The sequence below is a fragment of the Pongo pygmaeus genome, chromosome 18 (genome assembly GCF_028885625.2).
Source record: "Pongo pygmaeus isolate AG05252 chromosome 18, NHGRI_mPonPyg2-v2.0_pri, whole genome shotgun sequence".
In the NCBI taxonomy this organism is placed as follows: Eukaryota; Metazoa; Chordata; class Mammalia; order Primates; family Hominidae; genus Pongo; species Pongo pygmaeus.
The window spans coordinates 48,193,299-48,209,526 of NC_072391.2; positions in this window are offsets into that span (position 1 = coordinate 48,193,299).

Here is a 16,228-nt window from a genome sequence, read left to right on the forward strand (position 1 = left end):
TTTATGAGAAGTAAATTTACCAGTTCTTTAAATAGAGGTTTTCTTTTTCTTTTTTATTAAGAGGCAGATCCTCACTATGTCATCCAGGGTGGAATGCAGTGGCTGGATTATAGCTCACTGCAGCCTCAAACTCCTAAACTCAAGTGATCCTCCTGCCTCACCCTCCCATGTAGCTGGGACCTCAGGGGTGTGCCACCACGCCTGGCTACCTTTTTTGTTTTTTGTTTTCAGTAGACACAGGTCTCACGACGTTTCCCAGTTTGGTCTCTAACTCCTGACTTCAAGCGATCCTTCCTCCTCGGCCTGTCAGAGTGCTGGGATTTCAGGTGTAGGCCAACACACCTGGTCTAAACTAGAGGTTTTTGTAGATTGGATTTGCTTAAAGTAAGACACAAAATGATGATAGTAATGATGATGATGAAGATGAGGGTTGTAGTTTATGTTCATTGAACTTTCTTATGTGGCAGACATTCTGCTGTGCACTTTACATGGTTTATTTCAACAGATCTTCTTCTGTCTTTCCTGCCTGGACCAGGATACATCTTTCAGCATAATAACTCACTACAGCAAAGATCTTCAACTTGATTTCTAGGCATGAGTTCTATTATGAATTAGGCATGCGAGAACAGGAAGATCATAGAAAACTCAAAATCTACAACCCTGCATTCTGCTCCCAGCTCTTTCAAATAACAGGCTATGTGACCTTGGCCAGATCACTTACCCTTTCTAGGCCTCAGTTTCCCTTAGTGTGATGCAAAATTGTTCTAGGGCTAAAAGTTCTAGATTCATATTACCCTCAACTCCATTGATAAGAAAGCCCCCTTTGTTTTTAACAGAGAATCCAACTAACAAACGCCATTGCTTATGGGTAGGTAAAGTGTTAACCACAACCTGGACTTTCTGTTCTACTGGGAGGCCCATTGCACTAGTGGAACTATTTGAAATAAATCTTAGGAACCAATTCTAATACTCTTACTTAGAATTGCAAAGTCAGTTTGAACCAGGGCTTGATGACTTACTTGACAACTATTTGTAAGCTTGTCTTATGCCCCACTTAGACTTCCAATTCTTGAGGGCAATGTTAATAACATATTCACATAGAATCGCCATGGTATCTGGCAGGCGGATAGATACTGCCTAAGTAATTGTTGAATCAAAGATGAATTGTTGAATCAAGATTTGACTTGGAGATTTCTACTTGAGTTGGAGTCATTATTTTGATAAATTCCTAAGCTGGAAGCACATTTGTCCACATTTTGAAGTTTATTCCCTACAACCACCTATTCTTAATACCTATAGCACACAAGCCACCTCTAGTCCAAACTGTTTGAATCTGGGATTCAATTGACTATGAGCAAATCCCATTTGTCACACTGCCTAAGTTTACAGTCCTTTCCAGCTGGGGTTTCATCAGTTGGATCGTATGTGGGTGTGTGTTTTCAGAAAGTAAGTTCTTGTGCGGCCACTTGCATGCTTTGGTATATTTTTATGTCTGCATACATGTATATCCTGCCAGTGAGAAATGTGCTGCCTTTCTACAGCCTTGCAAATCTTAAGCATTAGCTATATCATTTTCAGCATTTGAATCAATGTGTTAATGGAAAATTATAAGGAAAATGAGCATTTGGAAACCAAAGGTTGCCGACTAAGAGCAGAAAAAATAAAATACTGCACCTGAGAATTGACTTCCCATCCATCTCTTTATTCTTGCACTTATTTTATAGCCAACATATTCTCTTTTAGCCCATGATTGCATATTTTAATTGTCTTCCAGTCTCAGGACTCTGTCTCTCTTCCCCAACTCCCCCTTCTTCTCTCAGGCCTCCCAAATGATACAGTCTGTGTCATTAGCCGACGCTGTGGATTAGAGCCCAGAAAAACTTCTTGTTTTCAGCCAACCCTGGGGAGAGGAGATGAGGAGAAGGGAAAATGCCTTCCCCTAGAAGATGATCCGATAGCAAGTGAGGCTCCATTGACCCCTCACTGCCAGTCTGAGGCTCTGCAGATGAGCCCCATAAAATACTGCAGAAGGCATAGTTGTCAACAAGCGCAGCACACAGAGATGATCTAGTCAGAGGCACGAATCGATCTCAAGACGTGAATCACTGACCTTAGCCCACGCTCACCCTCCCTAAATTCTGAGTCCATGTTAACTAAAGATTGCATTTCCATTGTTACAGCTCAGGCAGCAACTCTTGATTTCTGTTGAGTTTTATATCTCTTACCCAGTACCCATTTGGGAAGACTTTTTGTTTAATCTACTAAATATCTGAAACACAATTCCAAATATTTCCAAGTTAAACTACCCTTCCATTCACAATAAACCCCAGCAAGAATCTGATGGAAGGAAAGGTGCTGCATACATTCTCTTTGTTCTGGATTGAACCAGTGGTATTTGGATCACCCAGGAGGTATATCATAACAAATTATCTCAATACCAATTGTCTCTGTGCAAAGCTCGGGTAAAATCCCAAAGATCTAAGTCTCGGATAAAAGGGATGAGTGCATTTCTCAAAAGAAGGGAAGGGGGCTGGTTTCAGTGATTTTACCCACTAAGTGTGGAATTCCCCAACAAATTCACATATTGCAAAAGCTATAAAGTTGTGAAACCTCCACTCAAGGAAAGGCTCAGGGAACACGATTCCAAACATCCACACTTAACTAAGCGTTCATCGAAACTCCTTTTTGAATTTAGAGATCTAATTTCTCTAATGACCAAATCACTTCTGTGTCTTAGAAAGTGTTTTCTACTGAGCTCAATCAACTAATAGCCTGGGACTGGCCTCACACCCTCTCTATGCAGCAATGTTTACATGAAAGTATGGACCCAATCGAGGATGAATTCCAGAACCAGTAAGTCCATTCCTGGAGCTTAATTTAAAAAATACAATCTCTAGTTTCACTTTCCAGTTTCACTGGAATAACTGATATTTTTAAATTTCTAATAAAATAAGAATTATGCAGGTAAAATATCAGTTATTCTAGATTCTAGTAACTCAGTTATTCTAGATTCTAGTAACTAGACTTATAATTAACTGAGACACAATTCTAATGCAGAATCTCAGGGCAAAGTCCTGTACTTTTAATGGTAGCATGCTAATTTGAATTTTAAGTGGATGTTGAATATTAACCCTGATACTGTCCTAGATAGTGAGTTTCTCAACCTCGGCACTATTGACATTTGGGCTGGGTAATTCTTTGATGTTAGGGGGCTGTTGTGTGTGCTGTGGGATATTTAGTAGCAACCCTGCCCTCTGCCCACTGGATGCCAATAGCAACCCTCCTCTCCCCAGTTGTGATAACCAAAAATGTCTCTGGACGTGACCAAATGTCTCTTGGGGGGCAAAATTATCCCCAGCTGAGAACCACTACTCTGAACAAGGGAAAAATTCATTTATTAGATGTTTCTATTCCATTTAAAAGAGAGCTAGCACAAAGTTGAATGCTTTTCTGAACATAGAGTGAAATAAATAAAATTAATGATGTATTTCCATCCACATAATGGAATATTAAACAATCATTTAAAAACATGCTTGTAAAGATACTATAGGCATGAGAGAAAAGCAGAACATGGAATTATATGTGCCCTGTATGGATTCTGTAAGATATACAGATTTGAAAATATAGAAAGTATTTTAAAAGGAAAAACACAAAAATGAAAACCATAACTTTCCGTGGGTGGTAGGACAATGCCATCTATATTTTCTTATTTAAATTTTTCTGCTTTCCCCAATTATCTACCATGAGCACGTACTTTTATAATTTCAAAATCAGACACAGAAGGACAAAGAATGTTGTATTATACAGCACATGAACAAGAAAGCTGCAACATGCTGCCATCGTCTATTCCTAATTTAATTTTCTTCCACACCCTGAAGGAAGCAAAGCAATTCCTTTCCTACTCATCTGATCCTTTTCCTCATTAAACCCTCGTATCTGCTTCACTCTGCAGTCTGAAGTTTCTAAGGCCAGAACTCATGACATTGTTTATTTTATTCTACACCTTGCTTCTCAACCTGGGTGGACTCATGCATCCTTTCATTCATTCAATTCTCTGGCACTGTGTGAGGTACTGGGAATTCAGTGGGGGGAACAAGGCAGGTGGAGTCCCTACTCCCATGGAAGACAGACAGTGAATCAATAAACACACAGACGAGATCATTCTAGTGAGTAATAGGGGTTGTGAAGGCAATAGAGAGACTACGGGGGAAAAAAAAGAGAGAGACTATGGGAGACAGCACTACTTTAGCCTGGGTGGTCAGGGAAGGCCCCTCTGAGGAGGTGACATTTGAGCTGAGAACTGAAGAACAAAATGAAGCCGGGTGCAGTGGCTCACGCCTGTAATCCCCACACTTTGGGGGGCCGAGGCACGCAGGTAGCTTGAGCCCAGGAGCTGGAGACCAGCCTGGTGAAACTCCATCTCTACAAAAATACAAAAATTAGCCAGACGTGGTGGTGCATGCTTGTAGTCCTACCTACTTGGGAGGCTGAGATGGGAGGATCACTTGAGCCTGGGAGGTCGAGGCTGCAGTGAGCTGAGCTATGATTGCACCACTGTATTCCAGCCTGGGTGACAGAACAAGACCCTGTCTCAAAAAAAAAAAAAAAAAAAAAAAAAACGATACAGAGAGTCACCAGGAAACTGGAAAGATTTGGGGGCAGTTTTCCAGGTTTGATTTTTTTAAGTTCAAATATACGGAGCAAGCATGGCACATTCAGAGAAGAGGAGAAAGGCCATCAAAGCTGGAGATTTGCAAGAAAAGCTGGAGGCCAGGTTGGGAAGATGGCGGGACCCTGACTGCATGGTCCTGATGCCGCCAAGCTCAGGTCTACCCACATAGGGAGGTGGCAGCAGCGAATCAGAATCTTTGGGGCCAAGGCCCTGGAATTTGCATTTTACAAGCTTCCAAGGTGATATTGATGCACTGGAAATTTTGAGGGCCATAGTTCCAGAGTATTCCCTTACTCAAACATTGTGGGGGTGGCTGGAACAGAGATGATGAGTGAACTAACTGTGTGGTCCACATGCCTACAGCGACAGCAGCAGCAGCCCCTGGGAGCCTGTCAAAATGCAGAATCTCAGGCCCCTCCCCAGGTCTACTGGATTAGAATCTGCGTTTCAACAATAACATTCTATGTCATTTAAATATACATGAAAATCTGAGAAGCATTGATTTAGACCAGCATGATATATCATAATAAAGGTTTGACAGAGAAGAAAATGGAAGCTGTGTGATTTTTAGTGATAAATGATCAGGGAGTAACAAAATACCTGATCATACTGTGATTTTTGCTCTGGAATTAGGCCACAGGTTATGCCTATGTTAGCCTTTCTGGGTGAACTGTAGTGCCTGAATTGAAACCTTGAAATCTGAACTTATTGGCTCTAGAAAGGTTCATTCAAGTGGGCAATAGACCCTGAAATTTATTTTACCATTTATATATATATATTTTTTTGAGACGGAGTTTCACTCTTGTTGCCTGGAATGGCGTGCAATGGTGCGATCTTGGCTCACTGCAACCTCAGTCTCCCGGGTTCAAGTGATTCTCCTGCCTCAGCCTCCCGAGTAGCTGGGATTACAGGCATGTGCCACCATGCTCGGCTAATTTTGTATTCTTAGTAGAGACGGGGTTTCTCCATGTTGGTCAGGCTGGTCTTGAACTCCTGATCTCAGGTGATCTGCCTGCCTCGGCCTCCCAAAGTGCTGGGATTACAGGCGTGAGCCACCGTGCCCAGCCCATTTAGATTATTTTTAAAAGACGGAATGTTCTTTATTAATGCAACTAAGCATACACATTTACTATGTTGTATAGTATTTCATATTTTAAGAAACAGAGAAATGCAAACACTGCGGAATCAGTAGAGATTTCTTTCACTAACCCTTAACAATAATGAATCTTACTCATGACCCTTTTCCTCTTCCCCATGATACTTTGCAACACTTTACACGACTCCTTGGCGTGGTCATCTATGTGATCTTCATTTACTCTCTAAAATGTCTCTCTCTTTTTCTCTAATTAACATGGACTTTTTTTTTTTTTATTGCAACAGCTTTTGGTAATTTTAGGACAGGTCTTGCTTCTTTTCTTTCAGTGGTCAGAAAAAGACCACTTTTATCCAAGCCCTGTGCGTATGCTGTAGCTCTCTAATCAAGAAATGTTTCTTTCAACTGACCACGGCTCCTAACTTTATCTCTCTGTCCTTTGAAGCCGATAGCTATTATTTCTAACGACCATCACTAATTCAAGAATAAACACTCTGTTTTCTCCCAAATTGCTACATTCTGTTAAAGGGAACTAGAATTAAAGTCCCAATTTCTATCAGCACTCTATTTTATGAAAGGGTACTAAAGTAGGATGCCACAAGGCTTGAGAGCAGAGCAAAGCGTGACTTCTCTGTGCTCCCTGAGTGTCCTCTTCCCCCACTGTGACGGTCAAGTCCACCTACTCACGGGTGTTCTCAGATTTACTTTACGTGGTGAATGAGGACTCAAAGATAAGGACTGCTATCTTTCTTTTTTCTTTTTCTTTGTTTATTTGGGGGCATGGATGGCTACTGTTTTGTTTTTTTTTTTTCCCTGTATCATCATAAAGACATTTATTGTGGAAAAGATTTGATCTTTGCCCCTTATCTGGCTGGAAGTAATTTAGACAAGAAGGGGATCTTGCCTGGGGAGGAACACTCTCCCCCAGAACCACGATGGGGGCTGTTTTTTCAGGTTTCAGATGCAGCCTGTAACCGTCTTGGTTACGCTCTTGTGAAAAGGATCCTTCCTGCATCTAGAACTTCTACAGCAGTAGGGCTTTCTGGTCCTCCAGACTTCCAGAAGCAGAAGCCTCAGGAAATGAGGCCACTTATTTAGCTTGTTCATGGCCATTGGTTGTTTGGTCTATGTCTCACCGCATTGGCTGTTGCCTTGCTCTGTGCCCCAATAATACAGAATGTAAATATCTCTACAGCAGTTATTGCTGTTATGAGGATCTGTTATTCCACTTGGGCAATGCAATAGCTTTTAGAAAAGGATCTGCCTAAAGCCACATAAATTACTCGTCCAGACATTTCGCAAGAGTATAAGCAACCTGAGGGTAGACACTTATTTTGCTTTGGGCACTGATGAACCTCAGCACCTAGAACAGTGCGCAGTGCAGAGTAGATGCTCATTAACTATTTGCTGAATAAATGAATGAACTCCACCTGGTCAGTCAGGCACATTCCCAGGGCCTGAGAAGACTTCCTGGGCCCCTTTCCCTTTTTGTGGCTTCGCTTTAGTGTTCTGTGTGTCTAGAACACTTCACTGTGCTCTGTGAGCTCGCACAGGGATCACCACTGCTTTGTGAGCACCAGAGGGCAATCCTGGTGCTTACCAAGCTGCCTGGCACTTAGGAGGTGTTTAATAGTTTACTATTTGATGAAGGAAGGAAACAGGAGACGGCAGAGGGAAGGTGGGAGGGAGGGTCTGGGTAAGTGGTTAATTAGAGATTGTTCTCTTTAGATAACTCAGGCCCTTCTGGGGTAAGCTAACCTTTTTAGCTTTTGTTGTGACCAGGCCTGAGTTGAAACTTCAGACGCAAATGAGGTAGAGCATTGTGGCCAGAGAGCAAATACAACTTTCAAAATAGTGAGTGGTGGCCAGGCGCAGTGGCTTCTGCCTGTAATCCCAGGAATTTGGGAGGCTATGTGGGGACATCTTGAGTCTAGGAGTTCAAGACCAGCCTGGGAAACACAGCCTGTCTCTACAAAAAAATTTTAAAAAATTAGCAGGGCATAGTGGTGCATGCCTGTAGTCCTAGCTACTCAGGAGGCTGAGGTGGGAGGATAGCTTAAGCCTAGGGGTTGAAGTTGCAGTGAGCTATTACTGTGCCACTGCACTCCAGCCTGGGCAACTGAGCAAGATCCTACCTCAAAAAAAAAAAATAGTTGGTGTTTCCTTGGAAAGAGCATTGGGCTCGCAGGGAAACATCCTGAATTTAAATAGCTCCCTATCACGTACTATCAAACCTCAGAGAGTTCACAGTAAATCCTCTAGACCCGCATTTCCTCACCTGAGAAGAGGGAATGGTGGTGCCATCTGCTCTGCACTGCACAGTTAATAAGAACAGAATGTGAAAGTCCCTTTAAAGCACAAAGCCTCAGCATGCAAAGGATCATTAGCAAAACTCTCCCGCCGTCAGGGTCAGCTTCCAGCCCTTGTGTTCTTTTTCTCTCTTTCTCTGCCTAGCATCTCCCACAAGAAATTCTGCAGGAAATCCAGGGTCCTGTCTGAACCCAAAAGGTTGGCTTCAGGGTGGAGCCCTTCTCTTGAAATTACCTGTAGGCTGTGCATTGCCTTCTTTGGTATCTTTGTGTCTTTACCTTGAAGGTGTCTGAGTTGGGGCCATTCCACCCCAAGCTGCCCCTGCTGGACTCATCTGTGGTTGCACTCATCATGAAAGCAAAGTCTTTCTGTCTCTCGCCTTTCCTCCCTTGCAAGAAGTCAAACCTGACAGAGGTCGGCAGGCGGGTGGATGAGTGAGATGGCTCCATGGGAATGAAAAAAAGGTGGAGAGCAGATTTGTTCCCTCCAAAGAGGATGGTCATGCCTTTGTGCCAGCCCATTGTTGAAATGTGGGAAGGCAAGAACACTAGATCGTCTGACATTCAAAACAAAAAATCTGGAAATTTGAACTTTTATAGGAGACCTCCTGACTTTTAAACATTGGCAACACTTTCAAATTTGTTAACTATGCTGCCTGAGCCAACTAAAACACATCTGTGAGCCCAGCGCAGTCTGTGAGTCTCCAATTTGTGACCTGGGGGCTCTGGGCACCTTTTTAGCTCTGAGAGCCATGGTCTTTCTGAACTGTGAACTCTGCTAAAAAATAAAAATAAAAATAAAAATACCCAAAGCTCCTTTCATACTTCCTTTTCTTCTTAGGTCCTCGTTGTGCCTCACCTGAGCTATTGTGACAGCTTCTCTCTAACCTGGTAGGAATCTGATTTGGAAACAGATGTAATCAAGATAAGATGAAGTCCGTGGAGTAGACATTAATTCAGAATGGCTGATGTCCTTCTAAGAAGAGAAGAGACACAGAGACAGGTACAGACACAGAGGGAGATGAGGTGGAGATTGTCATGCGATGGTGAGGGCAGAGACTGGAGTGGCGTGTCTACAAGTCAAGGAGTGCCCGGGACTGCCAGCGACACCAGAAGCTAAAAGAAAGGCATGGAACAGATTCTCCCCTTCAGGCATCAGAGAGAACACTGCTCTGCCAGCACCTTGATTTCAGACTCCTCGCCTCCCAACAGTGAGAGAATACATTTCTATTGCTTTATTCATTACAGCAGCCCTAGGAGACCAACACATTGGCCAATCAGGGGATGAGCGCCTAGAAAAGAAAGAAGCTCACCCTACCCATCTTCTCACCCCTTCTCACTTCTCTGATAGCATATCCAGACTACGAAAACCTGACCTTCCTCTCAGATTTCCTGTTTCCCAAAATTTTAACAACTTCTCTAAACATTTCCTTGGTTTTCCAGGAATTTTCAAATCTAGCTTTGTGCAAACAAGAAAACATGAATTGCATTGATCCTCTTCACATAGAGACAAAAAGATGCCAGCTGCTCATGCCTGCAAACTACTTCTTCACAGCGATAACTTAGATGCAACTTTTCCTCCTCGGTGAAAGACAGCGTGACTTGCAGTCTGTGAGAAGGAAAAGGAAAAACAGTTGATTCGTTTTCCCATGAGAGGGAAAAAGAAGGAGGGGATACAAGCCCACACACTATCAGGTGGATGGATCATTTCCTCCACTGAAAAGATACACAAATAATTTGATCTCTAAGCATTAGCAAGGTCTTTGTAGGGTAGGTAGTGAGGATCACATGCATGAAGAATCCATTGCTCGCTGAAGGAAGATCTTGGAATGAGTGCGTGGATCCACAATTCATATAGATTGCTGCTATTTCTGTCTGCACTGCATGCTGAGCATGAGGGACTCTGGGTAGGAGAGCTCTTCTGGGAGAAGGAGGAGTTTAGAGAGCAAATCTCTTGCGTGTAAATCTCTGAGGATTCTTCTTCTGGAGACCTATATATAAAGTAGAGAAAGTTAAGAACATCAGAGTGAGGAAGGTTCAGGGTGAGGTTTCTTTCTTTTATAATTCCAGACCTGGGGTTTAGTTAGGGAGGGACTGTTAGCAGGTTTCTCAGGGAGACTTGAGATAGGGCAAAATAGCAGCATAGTGATGAAGAATGGGCATGTGTGCTCTGTAGCCAGGTGGTCTGGGTTCACATTCTTGTTGCTTACCAGGTGTGTGACCTTAGACATTTCACTTAACCTCCCTGTGCCTTAGTTTCCTTATCCATAGAATGGGGTCAATGATAACACCTACCTCTTTTCATAGTTACAGGGATTAAGTGAGTTAATTCAAATAAAGCATCTAAAACCATACCTGACATGGTTATCATTGCATGCATCTTACTGTCATTACTAACTACAGCTTATTGAAATGGTTAACTGTGCCCCGATGATGCTAAGTAAGGAATTGCTCCCAAGCTGGTGGCTTGAAACAAGCACCGTTTATTCCTACAGAACCTTGGGTAGGCTCTGTGTGGCTGGGTTCACTCCGGCACATCTAGGTTGGGGTTGGCTGGGGTTGGCTGGGGATGGCTCTGCTCCATAGGGCTTCCACTCTTTTCGAGAGCAGCCGGCATGTGCTTCTCATCTCATGTGCTTCTCAGAGGTGCAAGGGCACAAGTAGAAACATGCAGGCTTCTTGAGCCCTGGCTCAGAACTGGCACACCATAGCATTGACCTCACTCTCCTGACCAAAGCAAGCCACATAGTCAAACCCAAAGAGGCAGGGAAGTGGGGAGGGACTGTAAGTTACCTGGCAAAGGGCATGGATCGAAGAGGCTGAAGAACTGATGCCAATAAAGGAATTACTAGGGTGGGTTTTTTTTAAATTATCATTTAAACAGGAAGTATTGAATTGAGAATCGAGAATGAGATAATGTATCTTATCTTCAACTCATAAGTTGACCTCGCGCAAGTCACTTCTGCTCCCAGATTGAGAGGGATAATTCTAAAGGACTCAGGCCTCAACTCAGACCAACCTCTATATAGCCAAAGATGTTCCTCCCTGGCCACTCCTAGCTCTGCACCTTTAGGTAAATAAGTAAGTGTGTGTGTGTGTGTGTGTGTGTGTGTGTTAGAGTTGGAATCTTATCTTTGTTGAAGTCCTCAGACAACCTCCCTATCAGAGCAGCATTTCTACAAGGACTCTTCTAGGAATTACTTCTTAGGACTTTATACTATTAGGCTATGCTAAACCCCACAGTTAATACACAGTGACTAAGGGTGCCTAGAAATGGCAGGATTTGGGAGGGATGTTATCTTAGTTACCCAAGAGCTGGGCCCAATTACCAATGGGGGAGGGACTTAAAGAGACAGTGCCACTTGCTGCAGTCGTTAAGCTTTCCTGCTCAAGGTTTTTGTTTCCCCTTCTGCACTCATGCGTGTGTTTAAGGAGAAATCCCCTTGACGACGAAATGCTATTAAAATCCTCCAAGTGGAAGCAGCCTACGAGGGGAGAACACACACAAGCCAGCACCAGGAGCCAGCGCTGGCCTCTTTCCTCACAGAAGCAGCAGCTAGAAAACTCTGCACAGCGGATGAGTGATGGCAGAGACTCTGGAACCCACTTCGTCTTCATGTGTCTTCATCCCTGCTCTCTTGATCCTCAAAAATCTGAGTGTCAGTCCTCTCTCTGAGGACCCTGGTTCTGTGTTTCAGCTGAGAAACAGAGAGGATAACCATATCTTTCAGAGTCTTTGTCAATGGCTTTCAAACATTTTTAAACGAAGAATTATGTGTAATTAATATTATTGTAGCTTTTATTCTTTAAATGATAAATAACAATTGTATGGGGTACATAGTGATGTTTTGATACATATAATGTATAGCGATCAGAATGGGGTAATTAGCATATCCATCATCTGAAATATTTATCATTTATTTATATTTCAAACTTTTTTTTTTTAAATTTTTTTGACACCGAGTCTTGCTCTGTTACCCAGGCTGGAGTGCAGTGGTACAATCTCAGCCCACTGCAACTTCTGTCTCCCAGGCTCAATGGATCCTCCCACCTCAGCCTCCTGAGTAGTTGAGGCTACAGGCACATGCCACCACACCAGGCTAATTATTGTATTTTTTGTAAAGACAGGGTTTCACCATGTTGTCCAGGCTGGTCTCAAACTCAAACTCCTGGATTCAGGCAATCTGCCCATATTGGCCTCCCAAAGTGCTGGGATTACAGGGCACAAGCCACTGCACCTGGCCCATTTCAAAGTTTTTTTTTTTTTTTTTTTTTTTTGTTTTTTTTTTTTGAGATGGAGTCTTGCTCTGTTGCTCAGGCTGGAGTGCAATGGCACAATCTTAGCTCACTGCAACCTCTGCCTCCCAGGTTCAAGCCATTCTCCTGCCTCAGCCTCCCGAGTAGCTGAGATTACAGGTGCCCGCCACCACGCCTGGCTAATTTTTCTATTTTTAGTAGAGATGAAGTTTTACCACATTGGCCAGGCTGGTCTCGAACTCCTGACCTCAGGTGATCCACCCTCCTCGGCCTCCCAAAGTGCTGGGATTACAAGCCTGAACCACCATGCCCGGCTCAAACTTTTTTGATGTCGACTCACGCTAAGAATGGCACCATGCCCAGTGCACACATACATATAACTGAAACAAAAGCTTCACAAGACACCACTTACCCTTACTACATGTGATATACTCTGATATTTTCTGTTCTATTACATTAAAAAAAATAGTCCTAGCGATTATATATTCAGATTTCATAATGCACCAGTAGGTCACATCCTGCAGTTTGGAAAACTCTAGGCCAGGTCAAAGGTATGTATTGACAGATATGGGCAGGGGAGATGGGGCTTAAATAAAAGTCTTTAAGACCTGCAGACCTCATGCTTGTCTGAAACAAGAGACACCTGGTTAGAAGAGAACCCAGAAAGGGTGTCGATGAGTGAAGCCATGGGATTTGTTCAGATTACTTTGAATTTGGGGCACATCGCCAGTGTAAAACCATTCTGCACTATAAGGGTTTCTCTGGCACAGGATTAGAAAGACTACTGGAGATAAATGAATTTAATGTTTCCCATTCCTTTTGAAATAAAAATACTTGTTTTAAAAGGGGAGTCAGCTTAAATTATTAAATAAGTAAAAATAAAGATGGGATTCCACTAATGTAGTTATAAACATGGCAAGAGTTTGAAGGAAGCTACTGGAGCCTATTGATGGAAGTCTAACCTCTCATGGTACAGTTTGGGGAATGGTACCATGGATCAGGCAATGATTGCCAAATGCCCAAAGTTGGCATTCAGGCTAATGATAGCTCCAGGTCTCCTGGTGTCCAAATGTTCCTTCTCTGCTCTCAGGGCCTTAGTTTTGTCATCTGTTAAATGGATTGTTATGATCACAAGCAAGATGAGACATGGAGAATTCCAAATTCTGAATACAGAAGCAGGTCTGTAGGCTGATTAGTATAGTTATGTTTTGTCTGGCCCTAATCTCAGGAGTGGGATCTACCATGTTTACATGTCTATCCATGTTTCCAGGTGACTTCCAGGACCTCATCCTGAATGTAGTTGTGATGACAAGACGATGTGACCTCCTGGTCTCCAGGCATCCATGACCTAACAGACTGCACTGTGTCAGGATTCAGCTATGCCTGGTGCAGCTGGACTAGGTCCCACTCTGGGTCTTATAAGGAAGGATCGACTTGTGTGTGGCCTCCAATGCAGTTTCACTTGCCTTCAAAGCGCTCTGAAGAATGTAAGGAAAAGGTTGATCCTGGAATTGCCCTTGGCGAGGTGAGCAGCCAGGGGCCACACACAGAAAACAGTCTGTTCCTGGTAGCGTTCAGAAAGGCCAGTCACACTTGCCACCCCCGTTGTCATTGTCCCTAGCTTCAGAAAGCACTGGAGCCAGGTTGACACGTGGCCCATGAGTCTTTGTTCAACTTGAGCTCAGATGGACACAGAAGCATGAGAGGAGCCAAGTCCTATGTTTAAACACTTAAGAGGAAGCCAGGCTCAGTAAGGAACTCCAACTCGGGATTTAGCCTGGGCCAATTTTCCTTCTCTGGGATTTCCTGTCCTTTTTTGTAGATGTTTCTATCTATCGAATGTTCCCTGGTCGTTGGTTGAAGTCCATCAAGTCGGTGGTGAAAGCCTTACCCAGTACTTACACAGTACTGCGGCTTAGCTGCGAAAATACCAATGAGCTGCCGAACTGTGTGGACCCCAAGCCAGGCTGATGGGACACACGCGCCAGGCCTCTGTCCATCTGCCCTTCACAGCGGAAAAAGAGCCCAAACTTTAAGACTGGGCTTAAACAAAGCATCCACACAAAGAAGTCCAGCCTGCTACCCCAACAACTGCCAGGGGGGCAGGCCACATTGGTGTTGGTGGGGGACAGAAAACCGGTGAGTCTTTAAGGAATGCAAAAGAAGGGAACCCCAAAGGCCCCCTGCAATGTCCTCAGACTGCAGTTAAAATTTAACAAATTTTTAATGTAAATCATCTGGCACACTCAATTGCATGGGGTACACGGGATGGGTGGGGGTGAGGGGTAGCAGCACAGAGGGAACAATGGCAAGGATTAGATAATTTACTTAGTGCTAAAATTCCAGGAAGTTTGTGTTGATCTGGGCCTGGATCTTGTTACTTTTTAGCTCAAATCTAAATCTCTATCTTCCTCTAAGAGTTGAGAGGACATTTATTATGTCGTCATTTTTACAGTTGTAATTTTTACTCCCTTTCATCAAATAGAGCTGGTTAGATTAGCAACTCTTAGCACTGAGATGAAAATATTGGTAAGGCCCAATGGGTCCTGTTTTGTTTATTCTAACAGAGCAGGCTTTGATCTAGACATATTTCCTGGGGTCTGGACAAGATGACCTAATTCCTGTCTTATCCGTCTCTACTTTTCTGTGAATCTCAGATTGTGCTTTACTGTGGAGCCCTTTGAAATTCACTTTATACTTTTTTCCATTTTGTTACCCCCTCTGACATTTGTTTCATTTGGGGTGGAGTGTGTAACTCCTAGCAAAGAATCCATTGCTTTATTTTTCTAATAGGACTGCTAAGTTTTAAGAGTGGGAGATTTTCTTTTCTTTTCTTTTTTTTTTTTTTTTTTTTTTGCTCTCTCATTCTTGACATTCACGACATGCCAAAAACAATAAGCAAATAATCTACTGCTAGAAATTTATGTCAACTGCAAATCATTAAGAATTTTCTGTTTGAAGACCTTTTTTTCTTGTAATTAAAAAAAAAAAAAAATGCCCTCCCTCCACTCCCTAAAAAGCTATTTGAATAGACCTGGCCTGTGAAAATTGGGATGTGAAAACTCAAAGCGCAAAGTCAGCTTCAGGTATCTCCAGCTGATCTTCAGGACCCCTCCCTTACTCTACCCACCCTTCCCCAACCCAGACCGGGGGAAGGAGGGAGGGGTTATCTCGAGCAGCTTGGGTTTGTCATTGGTTCTCTCTCTCTCTTTTTTTCCCTCCCCAGGTCCCTGTCAATCACCAAACTGCTCTTCCAAGTATATTTTCCAGAAAGAAGGAAGCCCGTGGGTGGGTGGGTGGAAAAGGGAGGGTAGTGGAGATGGAGGGAGAAGGAAAAAAGAAAAAGCAAGACGGAATATAAGGAAGGAAAGATAGAAGAGAATGAGAGAATGACAGCTGCCCAGGCAGAGAGGAAGAACAGGAAACGCAGTTCCTGAGGAGGGGTGGGAAGAAAAACAACAACAAAAAACCTCGAATAAACTACAAATTCCTAACGTTTGTAAAATTTGAGTGATAGACACAAAGCGTTTCTTAAATTCTTCTCTGGGCTGTTCTGTATTTTTACAATTCCCCCTTTTTTTTAAAAAAAAAGCTGGGGAAACTGTCACCAAAGAGAATATTTTTAGCTAAAAAATTCTGTGAACTCAGTTGCAGCAACAATCCTTCCTTAATTCAGTGAATTCGGTTCTCGGTGATTCCAATACCACCACGAGGCACCTCTAGTGAGGCGTAGCGGGGCAAGGGTCGGGGAGTAGGTGAGGAGGGGGTGCGCGCCCATCAGCTGCCTTCACCTCACCCCTGTTGCTTTGTAAATGTAAATCCAGTTCTGTTCTGCGGGCCGGGCCCAAAGGCTGAGTGTATTTTTCACACTGGGAGGAGAAGCAGGGCAGAGGGAGA